Source organism: Stegostoma tigrinum, chromosome 14 (genome assembly GCF_030684315.1).
Source record: "Stegostoma tigrinum isolate sSteTig4 chromosome 14, sSteTig4.hap1, whole genome shotgun sequence".
Lineage (NCBI taxonomy): Eukaryota > Metazoa > Chordata > Chondrichthyes > Orectolobiformes > Stegostomatidae > Stegostoma > Stegostoma tigrinum.
Window position 1 is genome coordinate 46,900,281 of NC_081367.1, and position 20,286 is coordinate 46,920,566.

The 20,286-nt window shown below is 39.1% G+C and overlaps 1 protein-coding gene across 12 annotated transcripts in view; it reads right to left on the reverse strand.

The window, feature by feature from the left end:
* LOC125457933 (uncharacterized) overlaps window positions 1-20,286 on the reverse strand; it is an 839,746-nt gene that overhangs the window by 262,375 nt on the left and 557,085 nt on the right. For 3 of the 12 annotated variants that reach the window (XR_007248700.2, XR_009446671.1, XR_007248701.1), the window contains one exon: window positions 4,371-4,461. The exons of 7 other annotated variants lie outside the window; for them this stretch is intronic. The gene's annotated coding sequence lies outside the window, so the exon portion shown is untranslated. Of the gene's footprint in view, window positions 1-4,370; window positions 4,647-4,768; window positions 4,841-20,286 lie in introns of those variants that run through there. 2 more of the 12 variants (XR_007248702.2, XR_009446672.1) reach the window with 2 other exon arrangements.

Genomic DNA, 20,286 nt, shown 5'->3' on the forward strand with positions numbered 1-20,286 from the left:
TTTGTTTCTAAGTACGTATGTAAGAAGCACATTGAGGTTGTTTGTCACATTAAGAATGCTGTCACTAATGGTTGCTTGTTAATACAAAACTTGAGTGTTACAGATTGTATGAGAAGGCAGCTCTGATTAATTTATTAAGCAAATTTTCAATGATAGAGGCATTACCATGGGAGAACGCATTAGATGACATCTAACTGTCAAGCTCTTATTTACATTAACTTTGTTTCCTCAGCAGACAGAATATTGGTCTAAACTGAAACAAATGCTTGTCAGTTAACCGCTTCCAATGGCTCTAACAATCAGAGGGGACCATATGCTAAACAATCTGCCTCCTCTTCCTGTGCAGAATAAACTGTTGCTCCCATTAAGGTTTGGCATTCTAGTGATTCTGTCCTGATGAGTGCAAGATGAAAAGCCTTCGACAGCACATCTCTTTTTCTGTAGTAACATTCAAGTGCTGTCATTGTTACTGTTAAAATGTGAACCATACAGTCGTACTTTTAACTATAAAATATATAAAGTGCAATATGAACATTGAAAACAGAAGCAAATTTGATTTTCATAATGTGCTCCTGATGGCTCATTGGTAGTTGGGAACTAAGAAAATTCCTGCTACAATTCTCAATTTCAGTTAAATAAATCAATGTCTGGAATAGCAGGGGAAAGTGTTCAGTGCTATTAGCCCATCACCCCTAGATTAGGGAAGGTGGAAAAACAAAACTGAAGTAGATCCTCTTCCTCAGCAGTTGGCAATTATCCAAGTTGGGAGTTATGAGAACAACTATAAAGTCCAGGGATGTCAAATAGCCTAGCATTACTGTTGATTTACCTAATATCTGTCCCAAGTTATTATAGCACAAGCTCAAACATGTACCTCCTTTCCTAATTGTCACAGTTTAATTTGAATTAATGCTTGAGATTTCCCATTTCTAAGCTGTTTATTATTTCATGTACCTAGAGAAAATCACTTGTTAGCCTTTTTCCTTCAAAGCTGAGAAGCCCAAGTTTCTGTAATCTGTCCAATAATCCTTTGATGCTGAGGATCAGTCTCATGGCTCTTTCTGAACTGCCTCCAGGGCTTGAATGTTCCTTTGTGCCTTCACCAAATATATTGTAGCACTGCTCATCCCAATTTTTAAATTCCATTCAGTGCTTACGTTTATGACAAATCCTGATGAGTCATATGAGGTAAACATAAATCCTTTTTATGCCAACCATAGATCCAAACTTGGTTCAATTAATTATCTCAAATCTGAAAAGAATTGCTGAATCAATTGTATCTTGGTTAACAGTTTTATTTTCCATAAATATTGTCTTTTCACAAGAACAATTAGACCTGATGATTGTGTTAAACAGTGGAAATTAAATACACATGATTGGTCAGCAAAATCCTAACTTTGGAAAGGAAGTATGCATGAGTAGATGGAAGATATGCAATTACAAATGATTTAACACATCAATACAATTAAAAATGCACTTATTAGCCAGCTTTCTTGCTCAAATCATTAGATTAATCTAGATTAACTTGGAAAGAACCTTTTAGTAGTAAGTATCACAACATATTTTGAGACCTAAGTGCTAGGAATAAAAATGCGCTCACAGTAAGCTTAACACAGGTTGTACAAAAGATAGAAATTAGAAAAAAACTAAATGTAAATTCAGCACATATATCACAAGTCACATTTGAAACAGGGAAACTGGCTTTAATATACAGAAAAAATAAATTGCTAAGGACTTATTTTAAAATGATACAAGATTAGTTCTTTTGCTGTTGGACCACCAACTTTCCAGTTTAACTTGTTCTCATGCAGTGAAATTACCAGATTTACATTAGAACTATAAAATTCTAATTATCCATTACAATGTTGGTGGGAGCAATTTGGATGCTGCATTGTTTCCAGTGATATTGCCCTATATTTTATTTCATGCATTTGTTTGGTCTTGTCATTTTGCCTTATGTAGTCAACATGTTAGCTGTAGAGATACAACAATGAGATTTGTGGCAATTCAAGGCCAGGAAATCATAAATCAGTTTGCGCTAGAGAGTAACCATCATCATCATCAGGCAAGGAGCAACAATAGAAAAAAATATAGAAAAGAAGAGCATTAATATGAAAGGAATATCACCAGTAGAGCCTGGAATTTCAAGAGAGATAAAAAAAACTTTTAATGCATTTTACACTGACTGCCATGCAATGATACATAATAAAGAATGAATTAAAAACGTCAATTTCTGTGAGTGTTCAGATAACTTGGTTCTTTGTTGCTCAAGTCAAAGCCTGTCTGAATGATGGATCAAAAAGATAAAGAAAAAGTGTAAGATGGACAAGCTAAAATGAAAAGTGAAACAGTCTTATCGAAAGCCAAGTCCATAATGTAATACTTTACAGTAAAGACCTGTAGGGTAGGAGCCAATACCATTAAGATGAATCCAAGCAGCACTAAAAGCTAATGTATTGTCCAATCAAAGCTATTTCTATGGCTGCTTGGGCTTCTGCAACACTGTCTTTACACTAGACTGAAAACTCTTTGTACTAATTGCCAGATTGTACCAGATTTTCTGGTTCAGTTCCATTCTATAATTGGTTGACAAAGATGAGCAAAAAAGGAGAAAAAAATCAGGCTCACTACTGCAGGCAGAAGGTCAGATAATGTTTCATAGAGAGGCCATCATCTTCTGGCATTCTGTGCAGAATTAATCGAAAATCATGTGCAGATCTACTGCTCATCTTGCTCCCTCAGCCAGAGGCCTAAATTTGGGAGGTACATGAAAAGAATTCCAAAATCATTTTCAGTAATTTGTCTGTGTTCTTTAACTATGTTCTTATTAAAAGCTTGAGAAATGCTGTTGGCTGTTTCTCTGCAATTGTATTGGCAGGAGCTTGCCACTGTAATCCCCTAAAGGGATTCTCCTGTTTTGAAGTTTTGTAGAAACTCAATTAACTACCTGTATTTCCCAAAACCCAAATAAAAAACTTCAAAATCCACTACAGATTACAAATTATTTTGATTTTATAATTACTCAAAACCTCAGTATATTTTCTACAATTTGTTCACAATTTAGATTGATAATTTTGGGAAAATAATAGTAATAATATCACATAGAGTTTAAAGTGAATCATTTAGAGTAGTTTTGAGATTCCGACTAGCTTCCATTAAATGAAATCTGGAGAACTCTTGCTAGCTAGTTTAAAGGAACCAGGAGCAAATTAAAGTCCATTAAGGCTTTATAGGAAACTTGCATACTCATCTGCATGCCCACAGACTTACATGTTTGATATTAAAATCCACTTATTACTTCTGATGATGAAGTTTATGTCACATGTTAACATACATTGGAAATTTTATTTTTCAACAGAACAATTAAGGGGCGTAATTTTTATATTTACTCAATATTATAGATAAATAATACTGACAGATATTCGTAAATTTTGCAATAGCACGTAAAAGAAGTTTCCAAGTTTTATTTAAGTAAGTTACTCTGTTGTTTCAAAATATTCCAATTTTAAGTACCAAAAAGCCATTCCTGAAAGATTCAAACTTCATCACAAGCAAAATGAACCCTTTCCTAGAGTCATGCCTTACAGTAAAATTTCTTATCTCACACAGAAATATTGGAATGAAATTTATGCAATCCAGATCAATAAAATTTAAGCTGTTCCCTAGGATATGCAGGTAATTCACAACGTCTAATATTGAATCATGCATGAATTTTTTATAACATGACTTTTTTATAAAAGTATGTTTTCTTAAATTAATGGTACATTCATCACAGCAATTTGATGTAGTTATTTAGCAACACTGACAATTACAAATATCAAGAAGCAAAATAAAATCCTTCATCTTCCAATCAAAATCTCCTTTAATATCACAATTCATACAAAAAACATTCTTAAGAAAAGCATACCTTCTGTTCACTTATAAAGTTTTCCACCCATTTATTGCACTAGAAGCATCCTTCTCCCCCTTCTAAGGACACCCCATGGTGAGGAAAATCATATGCTTACTACTCGAAATGTCTATTGTTTTGCAATAACAAAATCCAAGAATAATAGTTCAACTAGAAAGAGAACTTTATGGACAAAAATCAGCTTCGTTAAAAATTGTTGTAATATTAGCGTCCCATTCAAACACAAGTCTGATAATAGTCCAGCAAAGTCAAAACATAAGAATTGTGCAAGCTTGTGATGACTGACATATTGGACTAATACATATGATATTCTCCTGTGTTGGTGATTTTTGATATTGAAATTCTCAGCACTTCCTGGTAATATGGAACATTGATGAAATTATGAATTTGACTAAATATGCAGAGAGTCCTAGAAATTGGCAGCTTTGCTGGAGTCAGAAAAACAGTTTGTAGGGCTTACCTTCACACAAAATACAGACATCTGTATGAGGCCTAAATCCGCAGATAATTCCAGATGTTTTCCCAGACACACAACTTTAACAGGTGCAACACTACATAGGTAAAAAACAATATCTAATATTAACAAAATTTTTAAAAATGGAAACAGAAGAGAGTAAGAGAGTAAAATGTCTTCCCACAGCCACAACAAGCACCAGTGCAGGGGGAGTTAGGAATGCACTGGCTATAGACTTTTTCCAAAGCTGTAGGTCTTTTTTAGTGAAGCAAGATTAGTTCATACAAAACTCAACAATACAGCAGTGAAACCCATTGTTGATATTCAACATTTTTCACATAGCGGAACAGAATAGACAATATGGTAGCTAGGAAACCATGGGCTGGATTATAAGCAGATCATACCTCATTCATCCACTGTTCAGTAATCCTTTTTCTTAACCAAACCAAATGATTAAGGGGAACATATATCGAATCAACAATCAGTCTGCTTAAATGAAAAAAAATTCAACAGAATAAGATGATCCAGGAACAGGAAAATTTCTTGATCGAGTAAAATTTATGATGAAACTTAATAACTGACAATAAGGAAATGTGCAATTTCAGTATTACAATTTCCATGCTTTCATTGAACAGAAAAATGCTATACTTTGAAATGTATTTTCAGTGAACATTCAGCTGCAATAACCTTTAGCTTTTAAAACATTTAAGTATAAAACATTTAGGTTTAAAACATTTAAGTATAAAAAGCTATGATTGTTGAAAGAAGTGCTGTAACCAAAAGATTAGCATGTCCTTTCTCCTCAGAGATTCTGACTAATCTGCTCTGCACGCCCAGCATTTAGGCTTTTGCCCAGTTCATTTGTCCTTAATACTTTTAAGATGAATAATTATTTATTCAAAATTAAAAGTATAAACATGCAAAATATTTTTAATCACAATTGTGCCTAAAATAAGCATCAACATGAAACTAATGAAATCTCTTATGCAAAGAAAGACTAATTTTTGTTATATATAGTAAACACTATGAGTTGATCATATTTATGAGTCTTTTCCTTTTCTTCTGTTTTCTTTGTCCCCTTTAGCCATTCTTAAATTCCAAGTTCCTTTTTATAACAAAGATCCAGTTCCTAGTTTTCCTTCAGACCACTGAATGCTCTAGGTAGCCATAGAAGTGATTGTTCCGACCAGCTTCTTTTCATCAGTTCAGCAATTGACCAATTGACAACTGATTGATGGTTATCTTTTCAGTCTTACAATAGGAGAAATTACCATTACTAAAGCTATGTACAGTAAATGCCTCCAGAGTAAATTACATGATTCTAAAATTCTCCCTCACTCACTTAGTACAATAGCAACACAACAAAAAGTTTCCTTTTTTGTCCCTTTTCTCATACTGTAGATTTGGCCTTTCCTGCCAACTGCAGAAAGGAACTTGACAGCTTCTTTAAAAAGAGGAGCATAAAGAATCTTGAATGAGAGATGGCACTGGTCCGGACTTAGGCTCCTATTCAATGCCAGAGCTATTCTTTGCAGAGAAAAATTAGGCATGTCAGTGTAAGATAAGATGTGTCTGAATAGACATGGAATACTCCATGTGACCTTGAACTTTCTCCACTTTTTTTTGTTAACTATTAATGCTCTTTACAGCTCTGTACAGTAATGTGATGCTGATTTGAAAAACACTTTGCTCTTGGCAATGAAGCAATTGACTTTACAGTATAGAGTTGGAATGAAGCCATTTTACTTTGCACCAATAACACAAACATGGAAAATCCCAATCAGGGCCTAGTCTGAAACCAGGATAAAGTAGCTGCAGCAGTTAACTTTAAGCAAGTCATCTCACTCCTGTTTGTGTGCAGATGTACTGTGCAATTTTCTGAGTATCTATGCAGTGCTAGGCTTCAGCCTCAAATGCAGAGTTAAACACAAGGTTCGCTTCATTCTCCAAAAGTATCATCAAAATCCCTCATTGTTAATTACAGTGCTGATCAACTTTATTAACTCAACTGAATTACAAAGATAACAAGATGTAGAGCTGGATGAACACAGCAGGCCAAGCAACATCAGAGGAGCAGGAAAACTGATGTTTCAGGCCTAGTAAAAGGATATTATTTTTCCTCAAAATATTTTACATTCATGCAAAATTACTCTTCAGGTACAATGTTGTGACAGTTAATCTATATCATTGAACTACATGGCCAAGCAATATGTCGATTTTAAAAATCACATATTTATTTTCAGATTTCTCCCCTGCTTTGCCCTTCCTCATCTCTATACAGTAATCTCCTCCGGGTCTATAACTCTCCGAAACAAGGCCATTCCTCAAATTGTGGTCTGATGGGCATTACCAATTTTTATCGCTCCACCATCTAGTTGTCTCCCAACATCCATCTTCTTGTTTCACCCTTCTTTTAGACAATTTCTAAGACCATATTATTTGTCCAAGATTTTGGTCAACTTGCCTGATGTCATCTTATACAATTCAATGTCATGTTTTATTTTGTAATGCTCCCTGTGAAGTGCCCTGGGGTGTTTTACAAAGATGCAAAATTAAAAAGTTGCTGTTGCACTTATTTCATGAGTGTGAAAGACACAATTTCTCTTTCCCCAAATGACTTGGGATAGCCTTTCAAACAACTGAAAGACTTCCAGCTGGACTTCACAATCAGGTGATAGAAATGATACAATATTTAATAGACAACTATCAAAATTAGGCAGCAAAATGTCAATCTAAAAAGCATATTGCTGAAAAATTATACTTAATGGAAAACAACAGAGTTTGAAGTGTAAAATTAATCAATTTTTTTTTCCCACAGCAAACCCTTGCTCTACACAAGAAATGGCTTTTTTGTGAGGAATTTTATTGGTTGATTACTGTTGTCATAAATGTTGACTGATGGTTAGACAAGAGGCTGTTCTCATCTGTAATAAAAAATGGCAAACAAAATTATTAATTTGCTAAGATTTTCAAGAGGTAAAGGAGATGAATTGACAGCACAAATCCAAATAAAATGTATGACCTAACTGCTATCATGGAGCTGCTGCTGCAGGATGACAAAGTCTGGGGGCTGCCAGAAAGGTCAGGCAAAGGGAAAGGGTGTGGGGTAGAACTGTTAATAAAGAATTAGATCAGTATATTAGAGACAGAGGATCTTATATCTGAAGATCAAGATGTGGAATCACTTTGGATGGAGCTAGGAAATAGCATGGGGCAGTAAACATTGGCAGAAGTCATTTACATTCTATCAGGTAGTAATGTTAATGAAGAGCAGAGTAAAATTCAAGAAATTAGAAGGCCATGTGAAAAAGGTAATACAGTAATTATTGGGCAGTTCAATCTACACGTAGATTAGGCACACCTAATTAGCATTAATTTTGAGGAGGACAAACGCTTGGAATGTGTATGAGATGATCTTCTAGAACAGTATGTTGCGGAACCAAACTCAGAATGGGCTATTCAGATATGATACTGTGCGCAAAGAGAGGGCTAATTAATAATCTGATGGCAAAGGATCTTCTAGGGGAGCTAAATCACAATATGATAAATTTTTATATTTAACTTTGAAAATGACAGTTCAAATCAAAGTGAGTGTCTTAAATCTAAACAAGGGAAAACACAAAGTTATAAAGGTCAAAACTGGCTGTTGAAGTTTGTGAAATTTCATTAAAAGGTGTGACAGTAAACAGGTAATGAATAATATTTAAATAATAAATACTTGGTTTATACATATAAAGAAATACAAATTTGCATTGCTTTGAATGTGCAAATATCATGCAAAAATGGCCAATAGAAAAGTTAAAGATTTTATTTGATCAAAGAAACAGGCTTATGAAGTTGACAAAAGCATAACCTGATGATTGGGAGCATTTTAGAATTCAGCAAGGAGGATCAAGAAACTGATAGAGAAAGGACATTTTAAAAATGAAAGTAAACTAGTAAGGAACATAGAAACAGACTGTAAATGCTTCAATAAGTGTATAAAAATGGAAAAGATTAGCAAATGTAAATGTGATTCCTTTACAGTCAGAGACAAGAGAACTAATAATGGGGAATAAGGAAATGTTAGAGAAGCTACTCAAATGCTTCTTGTTTGTTTTTACAGAGGAAGATCAAAAAGAATCTACATTTTATTCTAGAAATCTAGTCAGCTAAATGACTAGATGATGAGACATTGAAAGAAATCGGTATTAGGGAATAAAAAGTAGAAGTGGAGAAATTAATAGAACAGGAAATTGATGTATCCCCTGGACCTGCACATTTACATTCCAGAGTGTAGAAAGCAATGACTGTAGAGATAGTAGATATATTAATAGTCATCTTCTAAAATTCCTTAGATTCTGGAATGATTTCTGCAGATTGGAAGGCAGCAAATGTAATCCCATTATTTAAGAAAGGAGGGAGAGCCAAAATGGTGAAATATAGGCCTGTTTGCCTGACATCAGTAGTAGATGATGCTAGAATCTACTACAAAGGATATCTAAACACTTAGAAAATAACGGTGCAATTAGGCAGAATTACTACAAAAGGGAAAATAGGTTTGACAAACCTGCTAAATTTTTAGAGAAGGTAACTAGCAGAACATGAAAGGAGGAACCAGTGGATATTGTCAATTTGCATTTTAAGAAGGCTGACCATAAGATACCATACAGAAGGATCATCATAAAAGAAGGGCACAAGTAATTGGGGGAAATTTACTGCTCTGGATTAAGAATTACTTCATGTACAGAAAACATATGGTAAAAATACCGACCAGTCCCCCTCCACTGACACCCTCATTCGCCTAGCCAAACTCGTCCTCACCCTCAACAAATTGTCTTTCGATTCCTCCCACTTCCTGCAGACAAAGGGGGTGGCCATGGGTACCCGCATGGGCCCCAGCTATGCCTGCCCGTTTGTAGGTTACTTGGAACAGTCCCTCTTCCGCACCTACACTGGCCCCAAACCCCACATCTTCCTCCGTTACATTGATGACGGTATCGGCGCCGCCTCTTGCTCCCCTGAGGAGCTCGAACAGTTCATCCACTTCACCAACACCTTCCACCCCAACCTCAAGTTCACCTGGGCCATCTCCAATACATCCCTCACCTTCCTGGGCCTCTCTGTCTCCATCTCAGACAACCAGCTAGAAACTGATGTCTATTTCAAGCCCACCGACTCCCACAGCTACCTAGAATACACCTCCTCCCACCCACCCCCCTGCAAAAATTCCATCCCCTATTCCCATTTCCTTCGCCTCTGCCGCATCTGCTCCCAGGATGAGGCAGTCCACTCCCGCATATCCCAGATATCCGCGTTCTTCAAGGACCGCAACTTCCCCCTGCAGTGGTCGAGAACGCCTTCAACCGTGTCTCCTGCATTTCCCGCCACACATCCCTCACACCCCGCGCCCGCTATAACCACCCTAAGAGAATCCCCTTCGTCCTCACATGGCACTTTCCCCTGCAACCGCAGGAAGTGCTACACTTGCCCCCACACCTCCTCCCTCACCCCTATCCCAGGCCCCAAGATGACTTTCCATATCAAGCAGATGTTCACCTGGACATCTGCCAATGTAGCATACTGTATCCACTGTACCCGGTGTGGCTTCCTCTACATTGGGGAAACTAAGCGGAGGCTTAGGGACCGCTTTGCAGAACACCTCCGCTTGGTTCGCAGTAAACAACTGCACCTCCCAGTCGCGAACCATTTTAACTCCCCCTCCCATTCCTTAGACGACATATCCATCACGGGCCTCCTGCATTGCCACAATGATGCCACCCAAAGGTTGCAGGAACAGCAACTCATATTCCGCTTGGGAACCCTGCAGCCCAATGGTATCAATGTGGACTTCACAAGCTTCAAAATCTCCCCTTCCCCCACCGCATCCCACAACCAGCCCAGCTCGTCCCCTCCCCCCACTGCATCACCAAACTAGCCCAGCTCGTCCCCGCCTCCCTAACCTGTTCTTCCTCTCATCTCTCCCCTCTTCCCACCTCAAGCCGCACCTCCATTTCCCACCTACCAACCTCATCCCACCTCCTTGACCTGTTCATCCTCCCCGGATTGACCTATCCGCTCCCCACCTCCCCACCTATACTCTCCTCTGCACCTATCTTCTTTTCTCTCCATCTTTGGTCCGCCTCCCCCTCTCTCCCTATTTATTTCAGAACCTTGTCCCCATCCCCGTCTCTGATGAAGGGTCTAGGCCCGAAACATCAGCTTTTGTGCTCTTGAGATGCTGCTTGGCCTGCTGTGTTCATCCAGCTACACACTTTGTTATCTTGGTAAAAATAAAAAGTCATTCTGAGATTTACAGACAATGACATGTGGGTTACCATGAGAATTAGGTCTTGAACCACAGCTATTGACAATCCACATCAATGATTGGAATATGGGAACCAAATGTAACATTTTCAAGGTTGTTGATGCCACAATGCAAGGTGTGAATTTAAGTTTTGAAGAAGATGCAAGGAGCTTTAAACAGGCTAGGTGAGTAAACAAGAATAAAGCGGACAGAATAAATGTGGAAACATTGGAAGTTATCAAGTTAGTGAGGAAAACAGAAATATAGAATTCTTATTCAATGGTGAGAGATGGGAAAGCACTGACTTCCAAAGGAACTAGCCTGTTTTTGTTCGTAAGTCATGAAGAAGTAACTCAGAGGTGCAGCAAGCAATTAGAAAGGTAAATGGTACATTGGCTTTCATTGCAAGGGGATTGAGTACAGTAGAAATGAAATCTTGTTGCAATTGTATAGATATGTGGTGAGTCTGCAACTGCACTGTTGTGTAGAATTCTGTAATTGTGTAGTATTTTGAAGGATATACTTTCCATAGGAGTAATGCAACAAAATCGCAACAGTCTAATTCCTGGGATGGTGGGATTGTCCTATGAGGAAAATTTGAGGAGACTGGTCCTGGAGTTTAGAGGAGTGAGAGGTGATTTCATTGAAGCATACAAAATTCTTATAGGATTCAACAAGGTAGATGTCCGAAGATAAACATAAAGAACTGCAGATGCTGGAAATCTGAAACAAAACAGGATCTCTATAGATGTAGCCAGACCTGCTGTGTTCCTCCAGCGCTGTGCTTTTGTTTCAGGTATCTAAAAATATCAGGTAAAAAAGATGCATTCCTGTGAACTAGGGGACACAGTCTCAAAATGAAGACCATTTGGGACTGAGATAAGTGAAAACTTCTTTACACAGATAGTGGTCAATTTTTGAAATCTTTGGTTTGTGGAAGCCCAGTTTCTTAGCAGATTTATGACAGACAGTTATATGCTTTCGATATTAAATGCATCAAAGGACATGGGGATAGTTTGGGAAAATGGTGTTGAGGCTGAAGATCAGCCAGTATCACATCAAACGGTGTAAAAGGCTCAAAGGGCTGAATAACCTCCTCCTTTTCCTTACATCCCTACTAAGGCAATTCATTCTACGGCCGGGAGTGTTAGAGGTATATATTGCATTCTGAGCCTAGGGCAAGTATTTCCAGCAATAGAACCTATGTAACCATTAACAGGTTTCCACTCTCCTGTGATGACAGAACAAGAATCAATAGAGTTGGAGATCATTGTATGTACTCATGCAAAATTTTAAATTAATCAGTTGTAACCAGGGAGTCTCCTGGGGACTCGGCAAGCAGTTAATTCATACGCTCCAAGAATTTGCTAAGTTTGATCACTCAGCATGTGCTGTAATGACTGACCTCAGCCAGAGGGGTAGATCAACAAATGGCCTCAGTACTCTTGGGTGAGGGAGGTGACATCAAACAGTTTTCTTACATTATTGGGAATTTCTGCATATTGCAACAAGAATAAATGGCATAACTGGAGAAAACTGGTCACACATCTCATGAATGATTCCCTTGTAATTTGTAATCAGTACACTCTATTTCCTGAAATAGTATGATGTCCTTTCTGGGGGGCCAGTTTGCCCTTAAGTATATGTGCATTGTTAGTAATTCTCACTTAAGTGAAAGCCTCAGTGGACATCGAAAAGACCAATTAAATTCAAAGAATAAGATTCAGTAATTGTCAATGACTTCTAAAGAGCATATTTGATTTTATATTTCTTCCTCTTTCACAAAATTCCATGATTTCCCTGGAAATATCTTTTGCAGAGCACTGATAGCGCTTTCAAATCTGGCTACCCTGGGAATTTCACATATTTCTAATAGCATTCATTATGAGACAATGCTATACTCACAATATTTCCTATCACACTGTCAGAACAAAACAGCAGCAGACGACATAATGTGCAATGTATGTCCATCAGAAAGCCAGAGTCTGCAGTTTCAAATCACATCAAAGCTGTGTAAATACCCAAGCGTTGTTATTAACTATGCTTTCTTATGCTGCATTATCCATTTTTCCAAAGCGATTGCTTGTCAGTTACATAGATGTAATCTCAACTTGCCACCATGATACTTAGGCATACCATGCAAAGACCAGACTCTTATTAACAGTGGCCCTTGACTCATAAAGTGGGAATAGCAGAAACAGGGTATTCTTCACCCCGATCATAATGCCGGTGATGAAGCCATCGTAGTCCACTTCAGACGCAAACCTAACCACTTGGAAGCAACAGCAACAAATTTGCATAGTTGAGAAGGAACACAAGCTTTGTAACATTATGTAATGTAAGAAGGTTTGTGTGAAATAATATGGAGGAGGTGCTTCAGAACAAAAGCAGCACTTTATACTCAAATCTAGCAACAGCAAACTATTCATTCAATTTCTCAAACTAGGTTTCACCAAAACCTGTTATCATTAATTAGAATGCCAATCAAATCTATTTCGTTCAATTGTTTACTTATTCAATACAAACTATCTATTCACTTTAAAAAAAGCTTAAAGTGCTAAAATACTCAGCATGTTCTAGCAGCACCTGGGGAGAGAGAAGCAGTTATGTTTCAAATTTACAAAATTTACAAAACTGAAGGAAGGGAAAGGTGTCGGGTTATATGCTATTGAAAGGGGCAAGAGGATCAACAGCAAAAAATAAGAATTGGGAATAGAGTAGAGAACAGAGATTAAATGACAAAGATGTCTTGGAACTAAAGGCAAAGGGAGTGATAATAGTTATAACAAAGCAATTGTCAAAAGTGACTGAAGATGTCAGAATAATAAACATCTCTGTACAAAAGCAACCACATGAAAACAAGATTCAAACCAGTACCAGTGGCAACAACAAACAAACACAAAATATGGGACAGAGTCCATTGTCTAAAATTGTTGACTTCAATGTTGCGGCTTTGAATGGTGAGGAGAGAGGAAGGAAAAGGGTAGGTGATATAGCTTTTATGACTGCATGGGAAGATGCATGGAGATTGGACAAGGGGATGCAGGTGATTGCAGAATGGAGTAGGCTATTTCAGAGAGAATAGTCCATTTGGAAAGTTGAAATGGAGGGGATGAGAAGATGTGTTTCGTGTTGGCATCATATTGGAGATGGTGGAAATGACCGAAAATGATCCTTTGAATGTAGAGATTGTAGGTGTTTAAACTGATGTCACGGGTAACACTGTCACAGTTCTGTGTGAGAGGGAAAAGCAAAAGTGTGAAAAATACATTGGCATGGTTGATGCCCTGGTCAACCAGTACGGGGCAGAAACCTCATTCGAGGAAAAAGAAAAGCATTTCAAAAATGCTGTTGTGGAATCTAGTATCATCAGATAAATGCAGTGGACCCAGAGAAATTAAGACAATCAAGTGAAGCCCTTACGGGATGTAGGGTGTGAGAAATTATAGTTGAAGTAGCTGCAGGAATCATTGGGCTTTTAGTGTATATTAGTAAACATCATATTCAAAAAAACTGAGACAGAAAAGTTGAAGAAGGGAAGCATCAGAGGTGGACCACGTAAAAGTGAGAGGAATTTAGAAATAGGAAGCAAAGTTGATGAAGTGAATACTTTACCTAGCAATACTATAGTCCTAATTCCCTAACATCAGACACAAAAACACTTAATTGTATTGGAGCATATAAATCTCAGTCGTAACTGGTTTGTGGTGGTCCTTAGATGTTTTTGTCATGCAAGCACATTGCTATCAAAGTGAAGATCAGCTCTAAAATTATAGTGATCTTGCCTGTTTTTATTCATCAGTAACAAAAGGCTTTCCCCTCTGCATCTTGGTCATGTCCAAGATCTGCTTAGAGGCTGCTGCTGTTGCCTGGTCACAGTATGATAGTTCCTTTAGACCACTGTTTTCACTCAGGTGTTACTGATGCAAGAGGTAAAAGGCAGAAGAAAAGGAACTGTCTGCTACTTCATTGGCCTTTGAAGTAAATCAAACAAGCACTGCACTGATTTTTATGGACTACCTCTATTATGAGGACTAGTCTGGGAGGGGGTCAGGAGGGCACATATATGCTTACTGTGCCACATACATTTTGCTTTAAATAATAATCTGCTGTTCTGGTTCATATTTTCAAATTAAAATGAGACTGAGCAGTCAAGAGTTTTGTCTACAAGAACTCTCAATCTTTTTTGTTGGTAATTCAATCACTCCTTTCTCTTCAAATTTTTTCTTCAGGTCTTCTTAAGATGATGATTGACTTTGGTGCATTTAAAATTGAGAGACATGGATAGCCCTTCGGTCTGTCACCTTGATATAAGCCTGCTCACGAATATCAGCAGCCATTCAACTGCTGAAGCTATGAATACTGAAATTGATGCTGTCTAAGACCCACAAATGCAAATGATTGCAGGGATCACTCAATACACCGCCAAGAGCTAGAACAGTTATCATTCTCTTCTCACTGCTAAGTTGCCTCAATGGAGCTCCATTATCTTAGCACAGACCAAAGTTGGGGCATTCTAGCCTAAATAGCAGAGTGCACTAGGATGCTTTTATCAGTATTTCATTGGTTTTAGGAATAGATCATCATTCTGTATAGGCGTGTTGACTGGTTTATAAGATGTGATTTCTCAGGCACATCCAAGCTACATCATTTCAAAGAGTGCTTGATTTTCTCCTCGGCTCTGGAGGTCACACCTCTCGATGAAAGAACAATACTCCCCTTCCAGAATAAGCCAAAAATGATAGTTGTCCATTTCAAAGTGAAAGGTCAGGAGTGCAAAGTCAGGGCTTTTCCCCTGACTGGGGAGGAAGTGACTCGGTAATTAGGCTTTCCATTTTGGGATGACCAGGTTTGGTTGGAGTTACATAGTTCACCCTGAAGGAATAAGGAAGCCACCAAGTTTAGAGGCAGGAGAGCAGAAGGCCTGCCTCAGTGTGCTGGTACTTTGTTGAAGCTTAAAAGCTAACAAATATAATAGCCCTCCATCCCTCACACTTACACTGGCCCACTGCCTACAATATTCTCCAGTCATTCCAATCCATGACACCTCAGGCACCCACCCACAGCATAACCTCTACAACATCTATGCCAACACAATGTTGACCACACCCCACACTCACATAATTCACCCTATTTTCCATGCCAAACTATGCCTCTCCACTGAACCCCACAACTCCTCACAGTCCATACCATCGTATGCTCCCATGAGCTCTCATAGCCCTCATGCAAACCAACGTCCTCCACCCATAGAACCATAGAAGTTATGGAGGGGGACTATTTGGCTCATCTTGTCAATGCCAACCCAAAGGTCCCCTTTCTAATCCCATCGTCCTGCACACAGCCCATAACCCGAGAGCTTACAGCACTTAATTTGCAGATCCAGGTACTTTTTAAAAGAGATTAAACCCTTTGCCTCCACCATCAACGTAAGCAGTGAATTCCAGGTACTCATCTCCCTCTGTATGAAAAAGCTTTTCCTCATGACCCCTCTAATCGTTCTGCCTCTTATCTTGAATCTATGACCCCTAGTTTTTGAACTCTCTGTTAAGCGAAACAAGTTCAATTGGTCTACTCTGTCTGAACCCCTCACAATTCTGTTTACCTCAATCATGTCCACCATTCAACCTTCTTTGTTCCAAGGAATACAGCCACAACCTATCCAATCTCTCCTTGTCACTACAATTCTCCATCCCTGGCAACATTATAATAAATCTTCTCTGCACTCTCTCTATAGCAAATATGCCCTTCCTATAATGCAATGACCAGAACTGCACACAATACTCCAGTTCTGGCCTCACCAGTGTCTTATGCAGTTTCATCATTATATCCCTACTTTTGTATTCTGTACTTCTTCCAATGAAAGAGAGCATTCCATACACCATCTTTACAACCTTATCTACTTATGCTGTTACCTTCAAGGGCTTATGCACTTGCGTGCCAATATCCCTCACTTCACCTACCCGAATTAGTGCATTCTCTTTCATAGTATATTCCTTTTTACTGTTTGACCTCCGTAAATGCATTACTTCACACATATCAGAATTGAACTCCATCTGCCACTTTGCTGCCCACTCTACCAACTCATCTATACCTTTTTGGAGTTTACAGCTCTCCACTGCGCTATTCATTAAGTGGACAAATTTTGTGTTATCTGCAAATTTCCCAATTGTGTCCCCTACATTCCTTATGTCCATCTACAGCTCGTATGCCAATTTAGAGCCAATTCAGAGCCAATTCATGATGTTGACCCATCACCCTTTTCCCTTATACCTCAAATCACCTAGTATATACCATGAGCAGACCTTAGGAGTCATGCTGAGAAGAAATAAAGATCTAATTGTCTCGTGCATATTTTACTTTTTTTTAAACATACTCATTCATAAAAAAACTGTGGCATTTAACTTCATTCAACAATATAACCACAAAAATAATCCCATATAATAACAGCAAATATAATTAATAGATAACACGGTGTGAAGCTGGATGAACTCAGCAGGCCAAGCAGCATCAGAGGAGCAGGAAAGCTGATGTTTCGGGTCGAGGCCCTTCTCTTTGACCCGAAGCTTCAGCTTTCCTGCTGCTCTGATGCCTCTTGGCCTGCTGAGTTCATCCAGCTTCACACCGTGTAATCTCAGATTCTTCAGCATCGGCAGTTCCTACTATCTCACTATAATTAATAGGCCCACTTTAAAAAATTAATAGGCCCTTTCTACAACCACTTGGAGCTGTCAATTAAAATGAAAATGCAGGCACCCTAATATAATAATTGGAAGCTCGTGAAATCAGCAGTGCAACATTAAACCAGAAACATTTAGCACAGGTGTATGTCAAATAACGTAATGAAATCTCAAGCAATTTTTTTAACATCCCAGATTCTAAAAGTAAATTATGTCAGGTATTTTAAATACCGTGTCTAATTTGACAATTCATTTTAAAAGTTTCTTTTGTCAGTTCCTTTTAATACTTTTGACAATTCATTTCACCTATTGATTTTGACACATTTGACAGTTGTTTTTGGTCGTTGCTTTTGAAAGTTTCTTTTGACATTTTAATAGCTGCTGCAGCTAGGTCTATTGACAGTTAATGACTTTATGTGCTTTTTTATGCAAATTGATATCTAATTTTAATAATATCAAAGGACAGCTTACTTCTTCCAAAGGCTTCCCATGACTATTGCCAAAGGAATCTTTTACCTTGCCAGAGAGGTATGTTGGCTAACACAAATCAATCCACAAAGCTCAGAACTATTCCAACCAGATCTAATCCATGTGTGTTACATTCCGTACAGCTGGGCCACCAAAATGAGACATGAGTGAAAGCAATGTGTTTGTGAAATAAACATGAAATATGACCCACACCGATTCTCACGCCTGTGAAAATAGTAGATTCTATAGTCGGGGACAGGGCTTCCAATTTTTGGTAACAAAGTGTGAGGCTGGATGAACACAGCAGGCCAAGCTGCATCTCAGGAGTACAAAAGCTGACGTTTCGGGCCTAGACCCTTCATCAGTGAGGGGGATGGGGAGAGGGTTCTGAAATAAATAGGGAGACAAGGGGAGGTGGACCGAAGATGGAAAGAAAAGAAGATAGGTGGAGAGGAGAGTATGGGTGGGAACATAGGGAGGGGATATGTCAGTCCAGGGAGGACGGATAGGTCAAGGAGGTGGGATGAGGTTAGTAGGTAGGAAATGGAGGTGCGGCTTGAGGTGGGAGGAGGGGAGAGATGAGAGGAAGAACAGGTTAGGGAGGTGGGGATGAGCTGGGCTGGTTTTGGGATGCAGTTGGGGGAGGGGACGAGCTGGGCTGGTTTTGGGATGCAGTGGGGGTAGGGTAAGGACACTTCCAATTTTTGGCTTCCTTTGCTTTCACAATCATTTGAGAGGCTCTCTATTGTTGCAAAAATCCAGACCTAAAGCTTTTGGAGTCAGGGATTAGTGAGCAGAATAGAGTGAAAAATGGCTATGAAGCAGAAAATAGAGGATACAAACTAAGGGGATTTTCTTAGGCTAGTAGAAAGTGAAACTTGGTAAATCACAATACATACACTATCATTCTCCTCTGATATTTGGATGACAAACTTAGAAATACAGTACCAAAATCTGAAGATAATATGAAATTCGAATGGAGAGGTAATATGCAGAGGACTGCAAAATAACAAGTATGCCCACCACACCCAGCACCTTTCCCTGCAACCACAGGAAGTGCTACACTTTCCCCCGCACCTCCTCCCTCACCCCCATCCCAGGCCCCAAGATGACCTGCCATATTAAGCAGAGGTTCATCTGCACATCTGCCAATGTGGTATACTGTATCCATTGTACCTGGTGTGGCTTCCTCTACATTGGGGAAACCAAGCGTAGGCTTAGGGTCCGCTTTGCAGAACACCTCCGCTCGGTTCGCAATAAACAACTGCACCTTCCAGTCGCAAACCATTTCAACTCCCCCTCCCATTCTTTAGATGACATGTCCGTCACGGGCCTCCTGCAGTGCCACAATGATGCCACCCGAAGGTTGCAGGAACAGCATCTCATATTCCGCTTGGGAACCCTGCAGCCCAATGGTATCAATGTGGACTTCACCAGCTTCAAAATCTCCCCTTCCCCCACCGCATCCCAAAACCAGCCCAGTTCAACCCCTCCCTCCACCGCACCACACAACCAGCCCAGCTCTTCCCCTCCCCTCACTGCATCCCAAAACCAGCCCAGCCTGTCTCTGCCTCCCTAACCTGTTCTTCCTCTCACCCATCCCTTCCTCCCACCCGAAGCCACACCTCCATTTCCTGCCTACTAACCTCATCCCACCTCCTTGACCTGTCTGTCTTCCCTGGACTGACCTATCCCCTCCCTACCTCCCCAACTATACTCTACTCTCCACCTATCTTCTTTTCTCTCCATCTTCGGTCCACCTCCCCCTCTCTCCCTATTTATTCCAGAACCCTCACCCCGTACCCCTCTCTGATGAAGGGTCTAGGCCGAAACATCAGCTTTTGTGCTCCTGAGATGCTGCTTGGCTTGCTGTGTTCATCCAGCTTCACACTTTATTGCCTTGAAATGGCACCTGAGATGTAGAAAAATGTCCCAAGGTGCCTCTCAAAGACATAAAAAGAAAAAGGAATGATATTAGGAAAAGCAAATGTTAAAATGTTAAGGCTTAGTCAAAGAGCTGCACTTCAATGAATTTCTGAAATTAGAAGAGTAAAATACAGAGATTTGGGAGTGAATTCCAAAGTTAGTCCCTAAATGGCTAAAGAAAAGTCATTTTCTTTAAACTAGTAAGCAGGGAGAAGTGAGCGTAGAGTGAGAATAACAATTAATGTAAGGCAAAGCAGCAGGCTGGCATGTGATGAGGAAGCATCAACTCCATTGAAAATTAGGAAAAAAGTTAAAGGGAAGGAGAACTCAAGCGCTGTTAGTAATGGAGGTGATAGGACTCAAAAAGAAGGTGCAAAAACTGGCATAAGGGCACTTTATCAGAATGCTCGGAGCATTCAAAACAAGATAGATGAGTTGACGGTGCAAATCATGGCAAATGTGTATGATTTAGTGGCCTATACAGAGACATAGTTACACGATGGTCATGACTGGGAGTTAAATATCCAGGGGTACCAAACTGTTCAGAAGGACAGACAAGAAGGTA